Source organism: Sarcophilus harrisii, chromosome 2 (genome assembly GCF_902635505.1).
Source record: "Sarcophilus harrisii chromosome 2, mSarHar1.11, whole genome shotgun sequence".
In the NCBI taxonomy this organism is placed as follows: domain Eukaryota; kingdom Metazoa; phylum Chordata; class Mammalia; order Dasyuromorphia; family Dasyuridae; genus Sarcophilus; species Sarcophilus harrisii.
The window spans coordinates 537,591,723-537,617,338 of NC_045427.1; the positions used below are offsets into that span (position 1 = coordinate 537,591,723).

General features: G+C 33.2%; 1 long non-coding RNA gene across 1 annotated transcript in view; it reads left to right on the forward strand.

The window, feature by feature from the left end:
* The window catches only part of LOC116421856, a 30,918-nt gene extending 14,801 nt beyond the window's left edge, over positions 1 to 16,117 (forward strand). Inside the window, exons 2-3 of the long non-coding RNA XR_004232428.1 lie at positions 14,890 to 14,949; positions 15,808 to 16,117. This is a non-coding gene — a long non-coding RNA (uncharacterized LOC116421856). The remainder of the gene's footprint in view (positions 1 to 14,889; positions 14,950 to 15,807) is intronic.
* Positions 16,118 to 25,616: the final 9,499 nt, after the last annotated feature.

Consider the following 25,616-nt stretch of genomic DNA (forward strand, 5'->3'; position numbering starts at 1 on the left):
TTATTTATTGTGTTAATTATGTTAATTATTATTATGCTGACTATGTTCTGTATGCCATTCCTCTAATCAGATATATTAAAATTAGCCATAATAGCAATTATGTAATAGCAATATGCTTTTAATGAATTAAGATTATGCCACAATTTTATATTTTGATGGACTTTTATACAATTTTAATCTGTCCAACACTACATAGGGAAATGGACATACAGAAAGGTAGTCAAGTTCAAATCTTGCTGATAATTAATTCTCACTTAGGAGTCTATGGGTAAGGAACAACCTCTTTAACTTTCAATTTCCTCTTCTGTAAAATGAAAATCCTTAAAGTTGCCTACAGGCTCTTGAGAATAATTTATAAAGAGTTTCAAATACTTTAAAGCACTGTATAACTTTCAATTCTCACAAAGTTATAATATTTTAGAGTTAGGAGGTTCCCCAGTGGTCATTTAACTTGACCCATGTCTGACAGTGGTTGTTTAGCCTTTGCTTAAAAATCTCTAATGAAGGGGAAAACACACCTTTTCCCACAACCCATTCTACTTTTTAATGGCTGTACTTATTTGAGAGATTTTCATAAATGGTGCTTAGTCTTTCTTCCTTTCCAATTCTCCCCATTACTTTTGTTTCTTCCCCATTCCAGACCCAAAGGCCTAAGAGTCTAATGCTTTTTTTAAGTAATAGCTCTTCAAATACTTGAAGATACCCACTAAGTCTTCTGTGAGTGAAACATTCTCAATTCTTTCAACTAATCCTTATATGGTAGTAAATAGAGAACATTAACAATTCTGTATTCCCTCCTCTGGATACTAGGCCATTCTTGTTTATAAATATTCTTAAAATTATCACAAGTTTTTGAGGAACAGATGCTAGATAGACAGTATTTATATTTACTATATATATATATATATATATATATATATATATATATACACACTATGTAAGTTCATATATTTACTTATGTAATAGAATACATGTGACTTGCTGCTGGTAAATGCACCACGCCCATTGCTCAACAGCTGTGAAAGAGAGAGACAGGGAATGATAAAAAAAAGATGGAGAAACAGAGGGGCAGAGCAAGAAAAACAGACTGTGCAGTTACAAAGTTGATATCATCAACAAAGAAAGGCAATATGAGTAAATAAAATACAAGATAATTTTCTTGTGTAATTATTTTGAATTTTTTGGAATATAGTTTTCCTTCATTTGGTAAATAAGCTAGGAGAGAAGTTATTCCCTAGCCCAATGAAACACTGTTAATATATGATGGATTTTGACTAGGCTTTTCTTTATGAACAGATCAAAACCATGATATGTCTGCATAGCCACGAATGCAGACTGAAATCTAGCTGATCTGGTTGTTTTTGCCAGCTTGGCAATGCATACTCCTTACCACTGCTCTTGCTAAATCAATTTTGTGGGGACTCTCATGCATTAAGGAAACCAAAATCAACTAATTGTTGAGAGGCACTTTTAAAGACAGAGTTATTTCACTATGAAATTTTGGCTAAGTAGAATGCTCAGTAAAACCAAAATTTCATGGAAAGTTTTTTTCTACATTTTAGCAATTTTTTTCTTTTGTTTTTGGATTGCACCTGTGATTTCAATTGTGTAGGGAATTCCGAGCAAGGGTATACCCTCTGCCAATGTAGATCAACAGTTGCCATGGAACATAGTCTTAGAGTGTTCCCCAGAGTCCTGAGAGGTTAAGCCACTGTCACATGTCCTGGAATATGTCACAAGCTGACCTTGAACTCAAATCCTATTGATCTCGAAGCTGGCATATCCATTATGCCATATTTCATCTTCTCAATAATATTAGCATGATCAAACATCACTGGCAAGTGGACATTTTCCCACCAAGAATAATTAGTTTGAACAGAGTGAAACCAATTGCATTGTACCATAAACTGGTCAGATCAACATATGAAATTTAATCTTAATATGCTCTAAGTAGTGCAAATGGTTCTTCTGAAGGGACAGAGAAATGAAAGAGTCTCTTTCAAGCTTTTATTTGGGGATTATTTCTGTCATTTTGGATACAGTTATGATTTCTTCCACAGACAGAAAATAGAATTACTAGTTCACTTCAAGATAGGAAATTGAGATAATTTCACAGTAAAGAAGAGAATTATTAGTGATAAAAATAACTAGGATTTATAGAATGTTTGAAGGTTTACAAAAAGAGCTATAATATATTGTCTCATTTAATTCTCACAACCAATTCTGAAAGGTAGATTGTATATATGAGAAAATTGAGTCAGGCAGGTGTCATATAATTTGCTCAGGATCACAGTAAATCTAGTAAATACCTGGGGAGGAATTTGAAATCAAAATTTCCTAACTTCATATTCAGTATTCTATTCACTACTCTATCTAGCTGCTTAATTACCATTTATAAGTTTAAAAATCCAACCATTTTAATGGCTGACTTCCATGTAAATTTCTTTTTAAAAAAAAAATAAAAAAAATAAAATATGCCTGTATGTAAAGCATTCAAGATATAATCCAAGCTTCTTATTATAGTAAATACACTCTGAGTTCCCTATAGAGATTTCCATGAAAAAGAAAAAAATGGATAAAATATATTAAAAATGGGTTAAATTCTTCATGAAACTTCTCTTCTATCTTTACTACCTTCTCTCATACTTCCCACCCAGTGGTACTCTTAGATTTCTCCATCAATACTCATCTGGAAAATTCATTCTGAAAAATCACATGAGCTAGAACTCACATCTCATCAATACTCTCTGATCTTTTGAAGCCCCTGGGATTAGTGGGCAGAGCAGAAATCTCTCATTTAAGGAGGAGATCCAGGTTAGTCTTCTTTTTATTTCCCACCTAGTTATGCTTCTTTGGATTTCTTCATTATGCCTTTCTAGTGGGTATGTTTCCTTTTTGCCCCTCCTCCTTTTTCAGCTTTCTTTTGTGTATTACTTCTCCAATTAGATTTTCCTTTTTGGCCTTTGTATGTCCAGAGCTAAGCAGAATACCTGGCACTTAGTAGGAGCTTTACAAATGTTGACATTAAATTTTGGAGGAGATATGGGAAAACTGGGACACTAATACATTGTTGGTGGAGTTGTGAACTGATCCAATTCATTCTGAAGAGCAATTTGGAACTAGGCTTACTGGGCTATCAAACTGTGTGTACCCTTTGAACCAGCAGTATTTCTACTGGGCTTATATCCCAAAAAAATCTTAAAGAAGGGAACGGGACCCGAATGTGCAAAAATGTTTGTGGCAGTCCTTTTCATAGTGGCTAGAAACTGGAAACTGAATGGATGCCCATAAGTTGGAGAATGGCTGAATAAATTGTGGTATATGAATGTTATGGAATATTATTGTTCTGTAAGAAATGAACAACAGGATGAATACAGAGAGGCATGGAGAGACTTACATGAACTGATGCTAAATTAAATGAGCAGAACTAGGAGAACATTGTACACAACCACAACAAGATTATATGATGATCAACTTTGATGTGATTCAGGCCAATTCCAATGGACTTGTAATGAAAAAAGCCATTTGCACCCAGAAAGAGGACTGTGGGGACTGAGTGCAGATCACAACATAGCATTTTCATTTTTTTTTGTTGTTGTTTGCTTGCTTTTTGTTTTCTTAATTTTATTTCCTTTTTGGTCTGATTTGTCTTGTGCAGCATGAAAATGTGGAAATAAGTATAGAAAAATTTTTACATGTTTACCATTTACTGGATTGCTAACTTTCTAGGGAGGTAGTGAAAGGGAGGGGGGAAATTTGGAACACAATGTTTTGCAAAGGTGAATGTTGAAAACTATCTTTGCATATATTTTGATAATAAAGATATTATTTAAAATTTTTTAAATGTTAAATTATTTTTCCTCAAGCACTCTGTTATAGAGCAATGACTCTCAGACATTTTCCAAATGAGATTTCAGGTAAAGATTAAAATCATAGAGTTTCTATATTTTTATTAGTTTTAGAATTCATGAGTATGGGGTATCTTCATGTTTTTATAAGTAATGTTATTTCATTAAATTTACTCAATTTGCATTTTTCTCATTCTATATAATGTGACATCATCACTACTCCAACATTTTACACCCAAGAAAATTATATGAAAAATAATTATTACATCAAGTCTGAATTATTTCTTTGTATGAAGTTTAGAGACTTCTTATACAATAGATTTAAACTATTGAATCAAAGTGGAAAGTTTGACTTTTGTTGACCAATTATGAATGTTAAACTAATTTTGCCTTCTATCTCTCATAAATGAAAAGACACTAAAACTAGATAGATGAAGAAATCTCTGCGCTAACAATATTTATAATTTAAATAATTTAAAGATGTATTTCATATAATTACCAATGAATTTTAAAAAATAAATCTAAAATTTCTTCTGAAACAAACATAAATGCAAAGAAGTGTGAATAGGAAGAAAACAGAATTCATTTCATGTATTGGGGAACATTTGAAAATTTCAGCCACTTCATCTACTTGGCTCCATGACTAATTGATATTTTTTTTTAAATCTATTGTCCAATTGTTTGAGAAAAAGATAATTCAATTCAATCAGGCAAAAGGCTTTAAAGAATCTTCTTTCAATGTTCTGTGTTAAGTACTAGTGATACAAGGACAAAAATGAAACAAAAACTGCCCTTGAAGAACTTCTATTTCATTGGGAGCAGTTGAAAAAGGTTTATTTGATGGTCAAATCAAGAAGCCATAGTTCTGCTTTCAGAAAAGTTTTTTTGGAGAGCAAGTTCAAATAATGCTTATGGTTTTTATTCTAAAGTCTCTTCAGAGTTGGCAGCATGGATTAAAATCTTAGCTTTTAAATGGCTTTTCCCAATATAACTATGATGTTCCAAAGCAAGACATCAAACTGCTAAAGCTTTTAAGCAGCAATTAAAACAAATGCTGACATTATTTATAGTTAAATTACTGGTAGAAAAAAAACAACAACTAATGACCAAAAATCATGTTTGGAACACTAAAAAAAAAAATTCAAACAGGGGAACAGACTCAGAAGAAATGATTTGTAAGGATGTGGTTAAAACTATTTATACACTGGGTCCTATTTGTTTTACAGCCAGTGGTGCACGAACAACATGAAAGGTTATCTTTGACAAGGTTTTAGCTATTATTTTCTTCCAGTGAAATGGTATTTCTTGAGAAAAAAAGGTCTTCGGAACAAAATAACAATAAATCCTGATTTAGATACATAAACCTGCCATTGATATCACATAATATCAGTGTTCTTTCTCACTCGATACAGGCGTTTTAAAGATAAATGGTAAAACTGAACTGGAAATCCATCTGGCCAGCTGCCTGCTCTAATGAATAACCCCACTTTGGCTCCTGCAATGTAAGCAGAAAGTTCTCTCCCGGCCTCTTTCGTCTGTCATGAATCTACAAGACAGCCGACATAATATCTGGGCGACAACAGTGCGCTAACAGTGCAGTGACTTCCATTTTCTTTGCTTTCTATTGATTTTCACTTAATAACTGGCGAAATACTAAACGTCCACCCTGAGTACCTAATAAATCCTGCCTGAGCTTTTTATTGAGGAGAATTTAATAAAAAACAACCATTGCGGCTGAGGGATTTTTCTTTTGGACAGAGCACAGGGGTAGGGGACAGAGGGTAGAGGTGGGGAAAGCCATTTGAATTTTTTTTAAAGGGACTTTCTCTCCTTTGGAAGAGCCGCATTACATCAAGGATCCTGATGTGTTTTACTTCTGTTTATCAGAGGTGTAACTAGAGATTCTGTGCACAGGCCTAGAAAAGACATGACAGGAAGTATTCATATGGTCCTGACACTAAGCATACCTGTACTCTTCTTTCCACCTTGATGTTACCCTAATAATCCATTTTAATTTTTGCACTCTCTAGATTTCCTCTTGACTTCACTAGTGACTGAGAAATGTACAGCAACATGCGTTTTATTGGCCTATTTTACAACTATTTTATGTTTGACACTTAACATACAAGTGTGGGGATCCCATTGGACTTATTGGCTACCATAACTAAAATGAATTCTTGACATTATGTTAAGTGTTACAATTTGTGTTCTTATTTGGGGGTGAGGTGGCAGAGGAAAAGAGGTGTTTAACAAGTTGTGATTAATCCTAATTGTTGCCTTAACACATATATTTTTGAGAAATAACAGAAATACCAGAGACATATTTGTGGCTTTAAAAAATTAATTGAAGGGAAGTGGGAAGTATAAGCTAACACTTCACACTGTATAGCCCTTTCCACTCTATAACTATCTAGGATTACTTCTAGTACCAGTAGCATAACCTTAAGTTTTTCACTTTAATTGACATTGACAGATCTGAACTAACTGGGTTTAAATCACAACCATTTTTAGTATCTGCTTATGTAAATCCTCTCATTTCTTTCACTTCACAATAAAATAATTCACACTTAACCGATACATTAAGGTTTATGAAGTACTTCCTCAATAATAATCCTGATAGGTAGCTAGTACAAGTTTTATCAACCCATTTTATGGTGAAAGAAACTGATGCTCACAGAATTTAACTAGCTTTTTTAATATGTACAGCTAGCAACTTATGAAGTTAGACCTTGAATCCATTTCTTTTGATTCCCAAGTCAAATGTGCTTTCTATCACAATGTACAAAATTCAGTTAAAATGTTTTTTAAGTGTTCACAAAATCTGAAAAGTTAATATTGAATTTATTAAGTTTGTATAGTACTGTTATGAATGCATTGAGTGGTTTAATTACAATAAATATTATAGTGGTGCTCTTGAGAAAGGAGATAGACTGAGGCAGGCTGTCCAGGACAAATGAGGAATGTATATGAATTGAGTGTACTCTTTTGCAAATTGTGGCAACACTTATGTAACGCATGTCTGATTTCTGGTTACTTCTAAATAAATGCCCCACTTGTGAATATTTACCAGTGGATGAGATAACTGGGATTTCAAATTTTATTCTAATGACTCTTGGGTTCTGAAATTTTATGTTTGCCAAGCCTCTTTTTAATGACTTAGAAAAAGACATTTTTACTTTTCAGAATTCAATCCTTGCCAAAATCAGAAAGTGAAGAAATAGCCAAGAAAAGTTGTTAGAGTTTTTTTTAAGTACTTTAATCAACATTTTCTGGTCATTTTCTCCTGAACTGATTTGCTTAAGGAACTAGGATATTCCATTCGCCATTCAAAAAGTTAAAACAAAGTCAGAAATTCAGAGTGCACATAGCACACACAGAAAAATTTTCATAACTGAAATGGTATCCATCATGAATTTGTATAAATATTCCCTATGCCAGGACTACTTAATTGCTGAGCATAAAGGTGTATTGCTATTCAGATAATGTCTTCTACTCCTCAACAAAAGGTTGTTGTAGTGAGCTGTGATGGTGACAAATGATTTACTATTAGGAACATTCTGTAATTATTGTTCGTTGGGACCGCAGACCGATACATCATTAACATGATAGACGGCCTTTTATATCAGCAAAAATAACTAAATTAATAAAAATGGCTTCATTCCAAACCCTGTCAGAAAGCCAATACTTAGAACAATCAAATATCAGTGATACTTGAAAGGGCCATAGTTTATATCTACCAGCAAATATCATTGCAAATATATACACTATATCTGCATGGACATTGGAACCTTAAAAAAAAAAAGAGAAGAAAAGAAAATCAGTAAACTATTAAAATATCTATCCCCAAAATAATTTGGTCCTTTTAGTAATCATAACCAAGGCTTTAAAAAAATTGGAACCCAGATGAGATTTCCTCTATTTTGGATGAATATTCAGAAGTCTTTGAAAGTATTCTAACAACAGATATTAGAAATAATTTCTCTGCAACAAGAGAACTGTACAAATCTGAACACATATATTGTATCTAAGATATACTTTAACATGTTTAACATGTATGAGACTGCCTACCATCCAGGGAAGAGGTTGGAGGGAGGAAGGGAAAAGTTGGAACAGAAGTGAGTGTGAGTGACAGTGTTGCAAAAGTTACCCATGCATATGTTCTGTCAATAAAAAGCAATAATAAAAAATAATAAAAATAAAATAAATAATAATAAAAAATAATAAAAAATTCTCTCTTTCTCTCTCTTTCCTTCTCTCTCTCTCTCTCTCTCTCTCTCTCTCTCTCTCCTTTTCTCTTTCTTTCTCTCTCTTTCTCTTTCTCCCTGTCTCTGTGTCTCTTTTTCTCTTTCTCCTCCCCTCTCCATATCTATATCTATCTACATATATATATTTATACACACATATACATATAACCTATATATGTATATATAGACCTATATATAGACCCACAGAGAGAAGATAGGTATGTGCATCATAATCACACATAAATATATAGATGTGTATAAATGTTTATAAAAACACACATATACACACATAAACTTATGTATATATTAGTATTTTTCCTAAGAATAAATTTCCAAAATTGTATCTGTTATCAGTGAGTCACAATGATTAAAGGATCTAATCAGTGACACATGGATATATTCTATTTTTGTTTTGTTTTGGTTTTCTTATATAGTTCCAATTTACCTCAATCAATTGGAGTTCTCTTCTGGTGAAAATGTTGCTAACATTGCAATTCAAATTTCACTTCCAAAACTATCAATTTCCCTATTACTCTCAAGTCAGTGAGTCATATTTTTTTAAAAAATACTACACGTATACATACACACATTCACTCACACACATGTATGATGGAGCCAAAATGGTAGAATAAAGGAAGACACTCACCTGAGCTTTTCCACATTTCTTTCCAAACAACTTTAAAATATCTCAAAATGAATGCTGGAGCAGTATAATCAACAACAACAAGATGAGGTGAACTCCAAGGAAAGGTCTATCATACTTGGGTGAGAGTGGAGAACAGTCCAGTTTAGGCCATTTCCCCAGAAACCGGCCTTGGGGAAACATCTGAATTGACAGCAGCAGCTTCCAGAGTTCTCAGCCCATAGACAGCAAGAGGGTTGGACAATTAGTAGATGGAGATTATAAGGGAGTCATTGCTGACACTGGGTATAGGACTCTATCACATAGTCCATAACCAGCTCTGGATAGCAGTCACAGAGCAAGAGGAACACACTTAGAGGATGGGGCCACAAGAAAATTGGACCCTGGTCACAGTTCCAGAATGGAAAATAGTGATTGCAGTCACTCATAGGCCAGAGCATAGACTAAAAGACCACATTTCTCTTTAGATCTTATCACCTAGAAAGAATTAAAAACTTAAAGATCCCTAGATGTAGGTACAAAGATAGTAGTGTATACACACAAATGCACACACCCACACAACCCTGAAGCTTAGAATAATCTTCCCTCTATTCTTGGAGAAGAGCTCAATTTTAATATAAAACTAAAAGTCAAGAAATGAGCTGAGAAAAAAAATAAACAATAACAAAAAAGAAAAGAACCTGACCATAGAAAGTTACTATGGTGACAGAGAAGATGAAAGAGAAACTCAGATGAAGACAATACAATCAAAGTGGTAAAGAAAAATATGAATTTGTCTTAGGGCCAAAGAAAATTCCTGGAGAACTCAAAAAGGATTTTAAAACATCAAATAAGAAAGGTAGATGAAAAATGGGGAGACAGCAATACAAGGTAATCATGAAAAAGTCAACAGCTTGAAAGGAGGCACAAAAAAATAAAGAAAATAACACATTGAAAAACACAATAAGCTAAGTGGCAAAAGAGGCACACACACACACACACAAAGAACTCTTTGAAAGGTCAAATGGAAAAGGAAATACAAAAATTTACTAAAGTAAATGATACCTGAAAAAGTAGAAGGACCAAATGGAAAAGGAGGCACAAAGACTCACTGAAGAAAATAATTCCTTAAAAAAAATTAGAATAGGACAAATAGAAGCTAATTACTCCAGAAAGCATGTATAACTTATGTAAATTTCTTTCTTTGAAGAAAAGTGCTGTGATCAAGGCATCTACAGAATTCTTCTGAAGCTACAGAAAAGTAGCTGAAAATTTTATGATTTTGTCAACATAGGTATCCACTGAAATAGGTTATAATCTGTTAATGTTTAGATGGTATTCTTTAAGAATTGGAAAATCATCAGTATGATGCTCAACCTAACCTCCAAACTTATCTAGTTAGATGATGGGTCAATGGTCTATTACTGAGCTTAACATACTTATTTTCACTATGCAAAATTCTCAAGAAATGTCATCGTTGAAAAAATACCTAGTTAATACCAAGAAAAATAAAGCCAAGTATCTGAAAGTGGCTTCTGTTTCTATCAAAGCATCATATCCCAACATTGTGTTCTATGGCAGTTTAAATAAATCAATAATTTCCATAGATAATGATTCATTCAAATGTTATCATACTTACATCCCTGATCCTTCTAAGAACTAAGAGAATAGTTCAGTATGGTCAATAGTTCAGTGAGGTATTTGTGGATCCAGTACCATAATTACCACAATGATATTTTTATTTGCTTCTTCTTTTTTGATATTATAACAGTTTCAATTCCAAATCTGTATCAAATCCATTAGATGTCTCCTTCTTCCACCATTATTTTCAGAAAAAAATATACAAGGCATTTCTGACTTAAAGGTAAAAGTCAATAATATATAGATAAGTGTATAAGTTTCTGTGAATTTTGCCAACTTGAAGTTATTAGGCTTTTTTATTCAAAAATCTAGTTAATAACCATTTCCATATAAACATAATTTTATATTTTCAAAATCTAAATTTCTTTGCAACAAAATTTTATCAGGTGTTGCATCATAGTTATTCAACTAAATTCTGAATCTTATTGCAGAATGGAAAAGCTCGCAGATTTTAAGACAAGGTGCTTAGAAGTTGTGGAGATCTATTTTTTTTATTCTAAAAAGAGAAACATAAATTCTTAGAGCTGGAAGGGGCCTTGAAGATCATCCAGTATAATCTATACTTAAAATGAAATCCTCTCTTTAATATTCCCAGTCAATACATCATCATCCAGTCTTTATTTCAGGATCTCTTGGGATATTTTTTTAATGTAAGCACTGCACAACTGTTAATACGTTTTTTTCAATTATAGTAAACCTAATTTTTTTTTCCTTCTGCATCTTCTACTTGGTTAAAGTTCTATTCTCTTCACCAAAGAAGAAACAAGACAAACATTTCTTCTATGTGATACTTTTTAAATATTTGAAGACAGTTATTCTAATCTAAGATTTTTCTTCAATAAGTTAAATATTTCCAATTCTTTCAACTATTTCATGTATGGAATGGCCTCAAAACCCTTCTCTTGGAGACTTTCACCTTGTTAATAATTCCTAAAAGGTGACTTTCAGGACTGAAAACAATACTCCAGAAATAGTTTCATCAGGTCATATATATTCTGCATTTTATGACCTTCTTAAAAAATCCAAAGTTGTGTTAGGCATTTTTGTTGTTGTTGTTTTCCATGTCACAATGCTGACCCCATATGAACCTAGTAATGTATTTAAATTGCCAGATCATTTTTTATGAATTTGTTTAATGATTTTGAAGTTGATTTTGTAACCCAAGCATTGGACTTTTCACTTATTGCTATTCAATTAATATTATTAGCTTACTAAACTTTATCCATAATAGTATTCTGTTGAGGTCCTTTTGCAACCTGGCTTTGTTCTTCAAAAAAAAAAAAAAAAATAACAATTCTATCTGGCATTGCTGTCCAATGTATATTTGACAAAAAAGAATCAGAGAGTCCTATATATGTTTTTGTTCAAGTTATTGATAAAAGTGTTGATTTTTTAAAATGCTGAACCAAAGAAGATGATATATTGTTATTACATTCTTTGAGGAGGGGAAAAAGCAAGAATTCTCTTTGCAGACAGATTAAGAATCATGCAATTGTTTTCATGGCTCAGTCTTGATTGGGGCCTATTTTAGTACTAGCCTTTGCTAATTTGGCCCTCTCTTAAAGGAAGAAAAATGCCCTTGGAAAAGAGTTTTTTAAAAAACAGAAAAAGAAAAAAGTATGATTCACTGACTTGGGGAAGAATTGCAGGATGCTGACTGTCTAAAGTGGTGCCTCCCCTTAGACTAGTTCAAATTTCCTTCCTCCTAGTCTGAGTGAGCCATTAAAAAGTTAAGTCAATTCCCTTGAGATTGCTCCCAAGGAATCTCCTCAAAGGAAATACCCTGCCCTGGGAAGGTAATTTACCTAGACAGGATTTGAAAGGCAAGATTCTCAGCTTAGAGAGATAACTAAAGACTCCATCTGTGCTAGAGGATTGTGACTTCATAAGCTGATCCCCTGTAGCTAGTAACCTCAGACAATCCACAGAGGTATCCAAAAAAAAAAAAAAAAAAAAAAAAACATTTAGTACTGTCAAACGTTTATGAAATGCCCTTGTGGTCTTTTTTTTTTTTTTATTAAGGAATAACAATTAAATCCTAAAGATGTGTATATATGTGTGTTTACAAACATACATTCATACATAAACATAGATTAATCATTTCATTGAGTGAGAAAACTACTTTCTTAGGGAAGTGACTTACTGAGTGTAATCATGGTTTTGTACTGTTGCCTTTAAGATGCTTAATATAATAACTTATTCCCTTAAAAGGCAAAACTACTTCTATGAATTTGCTATTGATAGCATTGCTTGGGATTGCAGGAAGATGTTATATAAAATTGCTGCTGTGAATATGTCAAGCCCTAGTTGGTTTCTTCCCTCAACACACCTTTCCCTTCTTCTCCCAACTTGGAGCCTACCATTTCTGAGAATATAATGATATAAAATTATGAAGTAAATTATAATTTCTCCCTTTTTAAATCATATTTTGCTTTTTTCACCCATTGCTTTACAAATGCTTTAAGATACAACCTTTGTCATTTCTATCTTGCTATTCTCTAGTGCTTAACACAATTCCAATTGCCTAAAAAAGTTTTAATAGAATTGAATGCAATCAGTAAGCAATAATTATGTACCTACTTTGTGCTAAGAAAGGAAATGTGAATATTTGAAAAAGATATTGATTCCTAATAAATTCAAATTAGGATGTTTTGTAATGTTCCTTAACCTATAAATAATTCATTTATACAAAAGATTATCCTAATGGGTAACATTTTTGCTTGCTCCTAGAATGATTTCCAGGGAATTTTCATTGCCAGTACTGTTGCTGATCAATTCATTTGATTATGTATTCACTTTTTGTGAACTTATCTGACCAGGAATTTGGAAGTTCTTTTGCAACTTAAAATGCTGACCACCTCATATGATAAAAATTAGAGAAGGGAAAAAGTTTTGTACAAATTCTTTCTAAGAATGTCATAATGTATCAACTAAAATACATAAAAACTGAGCTATAGTTATTAAAATATTTAAGTTAAAAGATCCTAAATTAAGAATTCAGTCTAAAATATACTTTCTCATTTAGGGGTGGGTATTAATGAGGCCCTGAGAAATTCTGGTATCAAATCTGGGATTATTGCTTGACTATCAGCAATAATTATATAGTATTCCTCTTATCATCTCAATTATGACATGTAAAGTATACAGAAGGAAAAGTTTCTTTGACATCTGCAATATGAGATATAATACCCTAATGCTTCAATTTTATTTTCTGATGCTTGAAATATTTAACTTGAAAATTCTGATGGTATGAAAGACGCAAAGTTTTGTTGTTTGTTTGTTTGTTTGTTTGTTTTTGTTTTTTTTTTACAATTCTGAAAAACTTTACTTTGAGCAAAGAAGTCTAATTGCATAGCTTTATGAGCATTAGTCTTTGAATATTTCATAAATTAAAAACCAAATCGATAATAAAAATAAATACTTTTTAAAAAATTTGTATTTTTTCTTTGTTTGTTTTTGTTAGTTAAAGGGAAACTAAAAAATCAGGCCTCTGAAGTGGCCTTTTTTTGCAAAGCTAATTTATCTATTTTCCACTCTAATTTTATTATGACTTAATCATAGTCTTTCTTGACATGTGAACTATGAAATGGAATTATAACATAATTTTTTCCCTGGATATTAACCAGATTGTTTATACTATTTGTATTTTCCTTGTGTTCTTCCAAGTGTGTGTTTTGACCAAACTAGTAGAATTTTCTTTGGGTATGGAACCAATTGCTCCATTTATAAATGTTTGGATTGACCTAAAAAGTAAATACCCTGGGATAAACTGGACAGGGGAAATAGCCTAGATTTTCTATGCAAGGTCTGCTCCTTTCAGAATAACTCAGTTCCATGACTATCTTTTTTAGTAAGTTATTGTCTATGGCATGAAAGTCTTATTCACAGATTTAGAAAATGAAATTTGGATGTCTGATTGAATTCAAACTAAAATCCAATCTACAGTGAAGGCTGCTTCTTATAATGTTAAATAGGAAAATGGGATTAAAAATAGCATTCCATGGGGTAAATCAATTTAGCAAATTGATTACTAATTTTCCTTTGATTCAAAGAAAATGAGAGAAAAAATTAATTTGAAATGTTTTAAAGTGAACATTCATGGATATTTATGTGTATGTACACATCTCTGTAGACCTGTGATTTCAATAGCATAGGGGTCTTTGGTGAGAAAAACATTTCTATCGATGTATATCTACAACAGACTGGGGCATTGAAAGAGTAAGTGATGTAGTGATTATGGTCACAAAGTCCATGTACATTAGAGGTTGTTTTTGAGATTCACTCCCCATGATGGTAATATAGGTGATTATAATATTTGCATATGATAATCTCTGAAATCATCATGTAGATGGTCACTGAAAGTAGTCAATGACTTATGGTCAGATTTGAACAACAATAGAGAGGGCCAGATTGTATTTAGAAAATGGTAGCGTTTTGTCAGTAAACTCAAGTTTCTTCATAGAACAAAGGCCCATATAAAACATATCAATTGTTTCAGTGATATTGTGTGGTTATGTCTTACATAATTCTATAGACTCAGAAGAAATGAAATTGAGGATCAGACCAAAGGACAGTGAAGAGGCAAAAATTGGAGGTGAGCAAGCTTCAATCCCTTTCCATTATTTTCTTGAACTTTGGGGACAAACTTTTTCCCTTTCTACATCTTAGTTGTTTTGCTATTTTGTTCTACATGGTTGTGGGTGCTGCCAGTGAACTTTTCTTGCTGGAAAAAGAAAAAAGGAAAAAAGATAATAGTGATTACCAAATGAATTATATAGACAATAAAATAACTCAAGGCTATTTTTGCCTGAACAATTAAATTTGGTAATTAATCATGCAATGTCCTGTAGAATTTTACTGTTGTGTTATCATTTATATCTTTTGTTGTTTTTAACTTTAAATCTATTCATTTTCTCTTTCTAAGAAGATTATAAGCTCTTTGAGAGAAAGGACTTCCATTTATATTTTTCATGTACTCCAAAGCACCTAAAAGAGCACTCAGCAAGAATATTGGTACTCTACATATATTTGTCTTAATTCAAAGTTATTTTTAGTGGGTTTTTTTTAGTTTAGATAAGTATCATTAGAATAAAAACCATGCAGATGCATGGTTATATTGAACTACCCGAAACCTTTGGCTATCCAACCAAATCTAAGCCCCAAATTTTAAGAACTTTAAACTAATTCAGGAAGTCTTCTGTTTATTTGCAGTCATGCACCCTTTTCACTTCCTGCTTTGATCTGAAAGTATAAGAACCAAAATACTCCAAGGGAAGCAACTTCCATGGTATTGTTGGCATGTTTCTCAGCAGGAAACTTGTGGAAATTTCAATGGTACTCTTATCAAGAGATTTCCAGCAAGATGAAGGAGGTTTGCATTAGCTTCAGATAAGCATCCAAAGCTAAAGCCCTTTTAGTTTTCTCATCTCCACTTGCTATTTTTACTTTCCAGCTATGTTGTTGAAAAAGGAAGAAATTCACTGAGGATTCACCAGCATTTTGCTAGCTACCTGGTTTGGTCTCTGTCATCTATACATCTAGGACATTTCTTTAACCAGAATCAGAGAACGTTTGTGATCATGATTTTTTTTTTTTTTAATTTCCATGTTAAAAATGATGTTCAGTTAGGAAGTTAGAAAGAATGTTCAACTAAAAATATGGATGGCAAAAGAAATTAAGATGTTCTCTTCTCTGAATACAAGAAGAAAGGGGTCAGGGGCTAAAAAAGAACGTATTAGGTTTTTCAGGGGAAATTCCATGTAATTTTGTTCACGGGGGGGAGGGAGGGGTAAGAAAGAAGGGAAAATAAGACACTACATCTTTAAATTGAATTGAATGTTCTGTGACTTTAAATGAAAGCTCCACTGTTGTTGGGCAAATAAATTTAAACCACTTAACATGGCAGAGAAGGTCAGGAAAGCTTATTATAGTGATCATAGCGTTACAGCTATTGCGATTGACCGCTGCTCTTTGGAATCACCAATAATCAGAGGCCGCAAGCTGTGTTTGCAGAGAAAGGTCATCATTCATTTTTTTCAAAGCATTAATATCTTTTGTTTGTTTGGCTCAACATGAAACAGGAATCGATAGAGGTAATTCACAGAGCAATTAGCCCCTCATCTGTCAAACGGCATCTGGGTGTATTTAACAAAAAGACCTTTGGAAAGGTTTAAAAAAAGGAAGAAAGTGCCTGTACAATCAACAATTTATATTTTCGACATGACACGTTGTGTATGTATCTGTGAAAAGGGGGAACCTTGGGACTAAGAAAATATACATAAAACATGCTATAAATCTACACTTCAATGCAATGAGCTCACAGTATAGGACTGGATAAAAAAGGCCTAGGCTTAATTCTGATTGGTGCCTGTGAAGATAAGAAGGAGCACTTCTGGTCTTTGTGTCCACTTTTTTTTTCAATGCCATAGTAAACAACTAACCTAGACAGAAGGCCCTTAAAGGAAGTCATATAGTAGGCAGTGATATAAACAGAAGAGAGCTAGGTAAGCAAAACCAACCCTCCTTCTTTTTTCCCCAGTCATAGGCTATAATTTTTTTGAGTGCCATAACTTCTGAATAAGTCCCTTCTCTTGGTCTTCAAAACTACTAGAGAAGATAGTCCAGGGATCTTTCCTAGTGCTTCTGCTAACCTAAGTCAAGTTCTGAATTCTATGTTTCTTTATTTTGGGCATTATGTCTACCACTTATTAGTTTAAATTATATTATATTATATTAAATTATAATTAGTTTAAAAGTCTACCACTTATTAGTTTAAATTCTATTGACTTTTTTCTCAGCCTGAGCAATGAAAAGGAGAGAGATTTTTGTTTGTCTTTTTCATTCTCTATTTAATTTTTTCTTTGACTTAATGGATCATAGAAATTAATGATGGACATATCAAATAAATAAGATTTTCAACTTGTTTATTAATTCTAAATTCTCCCTTTTTGATAGCTTGCTCAAAGTTTCTCCAGTTGCCTTTAGACCATGAAGAATGAGCAGATATATTTCAGGAATGTGATGTTTTCTTTCATATTCTTTTGATCTATTTGCTAAGTCTTAATGTCTATATAGCTTAGAAGTTGTGTTTTTGCGATTTTTTTTGAGGAAAGGGCAGTTCTGTTATTGAAAAAATGTTAGCAAATATTTGTCATACTCATAACTTGGAAAAAATAGGCTTTGTGGTATAGAATTTGAACTTACCACCATGTTTTCAGACTATACCATGATTACCGAATCAAATATTCTATTTGGATCTACTATTCTAATTATTATTAGTGAAAGAGCCAAAATCCAAATCTAGCTCTTCTGACTCTAAATCCTGTGTTCTCTCTACTAAACTACCATTTTAAAATAGACTTTATGAAAATTTATTTGGATTTTCTTGTTCCTGGGAGAGGTTGTTGAATGAAATGGATATATTAATTAAAATAGGATAAAAACACACTTAAGATTGGTGCCATTTTTTTTTCTATTTTTATGCTATTTCCATGGTATTCCATTCCATATATGACTACCTTCAATATCAAAACATTGTTCAAAACCCTTAATTTTAGGCTTGCAATTTCTTCCAAGACCTCTAATAACCAATACAAGCATCACAGTTGGCCACAGTTCTAACTATATTGGTTTTCATGAAATAGTATAGCATTTTCAAGAGTCATACAAAATCCCTTATTTCCAAATAACATAGTTATAGTTCCTTGGTCAATATTTTCTTATTGTATTTTCATAAGGGTGGATCCAGATTTTCTAGGTTTTACTCTCTCTTCTCATTTGTGAATCAAACCTGAGTTAGAAGGATTGACTGACACCTCCTCCGCAGTTCTGCTTAATGTCACAAGGGTACAGTTCATCAGACAAACACCTCATAAGCATCAGTCCTGGCTGCCTTCCAGAAAAAACCATGTCATGCCATTGTACAACACTTAGGACCCAATCTTTCATTCTCCTCCTCCATCACTAAATAAATTGGGTAAAGGTCTTGCCCTGCTTCAAGATAACAAGAAGTTTAAAGAATTTACTAGTGTTTCATGTTGCAGACACTGAGCATTAGAGGAATATGCAAAAACAAAATGGTGGCTTACCCAAAGTTCAAAGGAAATACCACACAAACTGTCTTGTTTGTGCTCTTGATTGACACAAATGCTGATTCCAAAAATAGCATGAACATTTTAGTTTGGGATAGACTAAAATCACTAACTTTGCAAAGTCCCAGAAAGAAATATAGACCTACTCCAAAGATGATTGCTGTTGTTTGTTCTTCATTATCAAAGACCATAACATCAGCCAAGGTATGTCATTATTTACAAGTGAACTGGATTTAAGTTAGAGAGTGTTGTGCAAAGACACCAGCCTTACTCTCTCTGGAGTCTCTGGATACATGGGCAAGATATAGATGAGGACTAGAGATTGTTCTCGATGCATTGGGAAGCCTTGCACTTTCAAGCTAAGGTTTTTCCCAAGTCTCAGTTTGTCTGAGGCAAAGCCCATTCAGTGCCTTAATCACTTCCAAGCTCATATATTCTATGGAAGTGGTAAGTCACATTGACCAATTTAATCTCATGAAAATGACAGGTTTTTATGAATTGCATCTCAGTAAAATGAAATTTATATTTCTTTTATAATATATTTATAATTCATAATTTAATTACCATTTGAAATAAATAATACCTGTTTTTCAATTTATAAATTAACTACTATTTGAGGTAAATAATAGGTGTTTTTCAATTTATAAATTAACTACTATTTGAGGTAAATAATAGGTGTTTTTCAATTTGTTCCTTATCTTTTTTTGAAGAGCAGTGGGGAGCTAGATTCCTGAGCTTTTAAAACAGATTAAATGAGCAAGAGTTTTGACACCTATCAGTGAATTAAATGCCTATGTCATAGGCATAGACTAATGATTGTAGTTAATATAAAGGCTACTTGTTCTTCTAATTAAAAATATTTTAGGGTACTTTTCAAGTGACTAAAATTTTTAGTATAAATTCATATCTGTTTAAAGCATCATAGTAGAAATCCTGAAAGGCTCAACATGATTCATTGACCTGTTGGAATGGTTTGTGATAGCATGAAGATAACCTTCTTCAATGAACTTCTGAAAATAATTATCTGTAAGTTGTACAAACATGGCATTTTTATGGTATGCAAATAAAGAGGCGGAAGGAAGGAACATATGAGATAACGTAAGTAAGATCTCATAAAAGGGGACTTAGATTGCTATAAGTACAAAATAATGGTTTTAATAAGTTCTGTAAAAGATTTGGCAAGTCACAATTAGAAGAGAATGAGCATGGGCCAAGAAGCCTCCCTATCCCTGTCATTCAAAAGAAGGAAAAAAAGTACTAATTACTATTTGGCATCCAGTTTATGTTTGTGTTTATGACTAAGAATTTCTTTTAAAAACTTGACTTCCTATTCATCTGTAAGTTTCCTTAAGATGGTCTAAAGCCAAACAATAAAACTTTCATTCATGGATATAACTTAATAAGAAGGAATTCTTCCATGACATTGTTTACTAGAAGAATTATTTTTAAAGAAAAAAACTAAAGATGCATTTTTATTTTAAACCTTTTTAGGAAATCAGGATTTTCACCCACAAAAATAGTGCATGATATTTACCTGAATATTTCTTTCTTTTAACTTATTGGGGATGGCAATAAAGCTGTTTGTTTTGTGGATCAGTAATAAATACTTTAAATGGAATTCTAGAGAAGAATGTGGTATAAACAACATATGACCAAAATGATGTTTTAAGTCATCAGTTATTGGAAAATTTACTTATATGGTTCACATCTCAGGGGTCATGCTTGGTAAAAATTAAAGTGCTTAGGGAATAGGGAGGATTAGTGGCTTCTTGGAAATAAAATAAAGACATTCCTGGTTGTGATGCCTTTATGGCATCAAAATATGGGATTTAGTTGTTGTGTTTGGCAATGCAACTTTTTTTTTTAATTGAAAATGCTAAAAAGATTCATACTAATATGTTTTGATGGAGAAAAAAAATATGGTTCTATTAGTATAGCTGCCTTGCTACTTATTATTTCTATTTCAATTACCAGAAAAACTTCCCCTTAGTAATGGACTTGGAGGGAAAGAGAAAGTATATCCAATTTAGGCTCTTTGTTCCTATCACTTTCCACACTTTGCCTTCTTCTGTCTCTTGAACCCAGTTACTCCCTGCTTTATTATATAGACTAATTCATCCTGTTACCTTCCAAGTTCCTCTTGGCACTTGATCCCTCTCATAACTCTCCCTGCCTGGGCTCTGAGTCCAATTCTTTTTCCCTTTTGGCAATTATTCCATTGTCTTTGTTGGCCTGGACCAACTTAGCCATCTTCCATGATCGGTTCAGGAAGCATCCAGCAAGTAGTAACCTGTCACTTTCTCCACGCTTTTTTCCATAGCAGCCTTGACACTAGAGAAGCTCCCATTCAGATTATCTTGTTATAATTAGAAATAATAATCAATTTATAATGCTTCAGAGTTCACAAATGTTTTGACATACATAATTATCTTGTTTGAGACTCACAAACAGCCCTGTGAGATATTAGCAAAAATTAATAATCTTTGTTTAACAGATGAAAAAAACATTGTACTTCTGAAAGATTGTAACTTCAGTCACATTTGAACTCATAAAGAGGAGTCTTCCTGACTCTAGGACTGACTCCTTTGCACCATCTCACTGCCTTACAGGAGGGAATTAGTTTTAGAAGGCCAGCGATGAGTTGCCTGGAACTCACAAGACTGGGGGTTGGGAGCTGCATATGGTTTGGGCTATTAATGAGGTACTATGCCCCATTCTAGATGATTAGCCCAGACAACAAATACATTTCTAAAGAACATATGAATGAGGTTGACTTTAGAGCTGAGTATGGGCTCAAAGATTTGAAAGAAATTCCAGAGTAAAGGAAAGAGAAAGCGTCTGTCTCCCAACTCTATTCTTCTAATAATAAACAAAAAGCTATCATCAGGGCTACAATCATAAGGTGATCCAGTCAGGTCTTGAGGTAGAGCCTCAGGCAATAAGCCATTAATAGGTGAGAAGCAAATCAAAATCTCTGTAAGATCAAAGGAGGGTAAGTGGGAGAGCATGTGCAGCAAAAAGAATAGAGCTTGATACAGATAATTCAGATAATTTCTAAGACAGCAGTTCCTCACAGAGGAACTAGGACCAGAACAAATGTATAAAGAGCACTCTGAGGATACTGGGGTGGGGAAATGTAAAAAGAATGGGCAGTGTGGTTGCAAAAAGGTGACTCTAGACACAGACTTAATATTACCTTGTCTAATACAGGACTTGTTTGAATGACTCCATCTGTAATAGACTGATAAGACAACACTTGATAACACATATTCTTCCAATATAGTCAGTTTTATTTATGTAATTCACATGAAGACTTTGAAATTATCTGATTTATTTCAACAACTGAATCATTTAGTTTGGTATTCTTTAATGATTAAATTATTGCTAATGCAATTTAGTAATAAAATATTTAATACTCATCAGATATGGAGGCAGTGTGGTATAACAGGAAGAAATGATACCTCCTGCCTTTGTGACTTTAAATAAGTTTTGTAACTATCTTCTTCAAATATAAAATGAGAGATTTCACTATATCACCTTAAAGTTGCCTTTCCATTCTAAATTTATGATCCTGTGATTCTGTATGCAAGGTGTTTGCTCCTCAGTGAGGAAAAAAAAATACTTTGAAATTTGGTGCCTCTTTTGCTATGAAAGTTTCCTCTCTCTTTCTAAAGAACTATACTACCAGAATCTATATGGTAAAATGCCCATTTGACTAGGCATATACAATTAATGGGGTGTCCTTTAATCTTTCAGGTCAGAGGACTATAAATCCTTTTCCCTTTTTGGTTTTTGTAGCATCCTCAAAGCAGTAAAATGTCTGTTTGGTTTCTTCCAACTTCACTTTCAAGTGTCTTGGCCTAATTGCCCCTTAATAAGCAAGACTTGGCTCCCTCAGCCTTACTGGAAATAGGCTTAATGCTGAAAGGTTGTGACCTATTGGTGGGTGGAAGGGAACGAAGGGTCAAAACTGTATTTGACCCTTTGTTCCACAGGCTTACTTCATAGCTGAGCAGTCGAATTTTGATTTAAACTTTTTTTTTCCCTAGGCCTTAGATCGGTTCCTTACCTTGGAGCATGTGTCTTTTGCTGATCTCATACATTTTTATTTTATTTGATATTTGATGTTATGCTTGGATTATAGAACTCCTATTCCGTAAAGATTCTGTAACAAATTGTTCTTTTGTACTATTGCCAACTATCTCCAACTGAAAACATATTGGGGGGGAAAAGCTAGATAAAAATTAAATGAAGGCAAAATTAGGGAATTGCTAATAAAATCAGATTTTCTTGACACTTTTAGTCAATGCAAAAATAATTGTGGGAATATAAAAGGTTTTTTATGGTCAATTATTCTTGTCTTAGTAAGTATCTATAATCATAACCACCTCTGAATAGGTAATAATCCTCAGTAGGGAGAAAAGAAACTTCCCTGAAGGACCATAAGGAAGGTAAAACGTTATCACATGCATGCATAAAATATATTAATATTGAAATGGTGCTGGTGTTAAGGTCAGATGGGTAGACTTTTTTTTTTTCTAGGAAAATATACTATTCAACTTTATTGGGCTGCTGACACCCAATTGATCTGCATTATTCCTAGCTGGCAAGTGCATATGTGCCTAAATGCCTTAGATAATAGGTATTACAGTATTAGGTAAAAAGCCTCTATGCAGTCTAAAGCAATATCAAAAAGGTATAAAGTGTAAAATAAAAGAGATTAAGATGACACCAGAAAGCTTTGAATGAGGTGTCATTTTGCATTTAGAAAGACAACCAGAAAAGTTAAGACAGAAGAAAAAAATGCCCCTTTCTCCCCAGCTGCCCTTAAAGGTTTACAAATGATCTGTTAACAGAAATGAGTTTCTCTTGGGCTTCAGACACCATTTATTACGCTGGGAGAGAGACAAAAAAGGAGATGGAAAAGACTGGCAAATTATGCTTATTTGAAGGTAAAATGCTTCCCATCAGCAACATGATGAAAATGTACTATAGGTGTCAGCCAGATGTTGACATGTTAATATTTTTCATGAGGTCCTTCACTGAGCAAAGAGTACAAAGAACTTTTTAGGTGTTTTTTAGAATATGAATTGAAATGCATTGTTAGCCTAAATGTCTTGCCTGGGAAATCCAGATTGTATTTGATGATGAAGAGGAAGGGGAAGTGTGTCCTAAATAGGGGGCTTGAACCTGGATTCCCTGGCTGCCACCCAGATGTCTTGTGCTGCGAATGGGCTCATCTGATCTCTCCTAGTCAATTTAATTCTGGAAAGTAGCCAGTGGGCCTAGTTCATGACCCTGTGATGTCATTATAATTCATTCTCCCTCACCACAAAGCCTTCGGAACTTTCCAATTTACAATGGGTCTTTTTAATAAAGAAGAATCATGAACAGAATTCATAAGTGTTTCTAATGATTTATCTTCTTTTTTATGTTTTAGCATCTCTTTTCTGCCTGAGTATGGCCTAACTTGTCCACATTAAACATACACAATCAAAACCATTTAAGAGGTTTATTTCTTCATCATAAAACACAGTGTGTTTTATAGGCTAAGTGAATGCAATTGTCACCTATGAAAGTGGGACGCATTTTCAAAATGAAAGGGACTATTATCCTAGGCATGAATCAGCATGAAGAATCTGAAGCTATAATGTCTTATGGATGTTTTCAGGCTAACGACTGAATTTAACCAGCCAGAGTGCCTATTTTCTTACTTTATTTATAGCCAGGCATTACAAGGGTTTGGGGTCTCTGTTATCATTACATGATCCCCACTGCTCTCCTGTACAAGATTCTTTAGCCATGGGCCACTCAGGAGGTATGTTGACTGATGAGAATGACGTGTACTACTGAATGGGACTGGGGGGGTGGGCTTTCCCAGGGCTTCGTCTAATTGAACTTGGTTAACCCCTCCTTGCTAAAATAAACTTTCCTGAGATTACTTCACTTATCCTTGGCGTGGATCTTTTCACCCCTGGGTTGTAGGAGCTGAGTGGATGATCAATGCATTTGTGGCCTGCACTGTAATTTAACTTGCTGTGTCTGACAGGAGATGTGGAATTGCTAAAGAGAGGCTTTACTTGTAATCTTCTTATCATCTTATCCTGGAGTGTTTGTGAAGGGGGAGGCCTTTCTAGCAGCAACTCCAAGTTGAGGGTTAATGCTGAGAAAGAGAAATTGCCCTATAGTATGTTTGACTTAGTGACCTGATAAAACTTGCTCTGGACACCTCATGAACTCTGGCCACTAACAGCATGATGTTCCCTGGCTTTTCTGAACTAATATTACTTGTTTTCTATAAACTTGTTAGCAGAAATAACTTGTAATTATGATGTATTTTTAAAGATATTTTTCACTTTTTCTAAAGACTGGGTTTTAGATCAAATTTTCATTCTGAAACATAATTAGAAAGATGCTATGGTGATAAATAAAGAACAAATTAATCAATGAACAAGGAAGATATAGTAGTAAGTTCAACAGATAGAGTTTTGGGGAGAATAAAACTAGCAATGCCATTGAGGGAGTAAAGAGAGTGAATCCATTTGATAGCCAAAACAAAACAAAAAATTATAAATAAATTATGTGTACAGATACACATATATACATATAATTATAGTAAGTCATTTTTGTTAATAAGAAAAAAACAAGTAGCATATGAATTATATGTGAATATGCACAATCATACATACTCACATGGGCAGGTAGGTGACTCAATACATAGAATACCAAGCCTGGAGTTAATAAGACTAATCTTGAGATGCTTACTAGTTGTGTGACCCTAGACAAGTCAAATAACCCTATGTGCTTCAGTTTCCTCATCTGAAAATGACCTGGAGAAAGAAATGGCAAATCACTCCAGTATCTTTGCCAAGAAAATCCCAAATGAGCTCACAAAGAGTCAGACATAACTTAAATGAATCAACAACGACAAAACATATACAAATATGTGTGTATTTATAAAATATATATATATGTATATATGTGTATATATATATATCTATAACATTATAGATTTAGGCATATGCATACACTGATATATAATGTGATATATATAGAGAGAGTGAGATTACGTATTGAAAAATATTCTTTAAAATGGATTATTATTATATATTTACATTATATATATATATTTGCATCTGTATATGTACAGACAATGTGTATGTATACAACT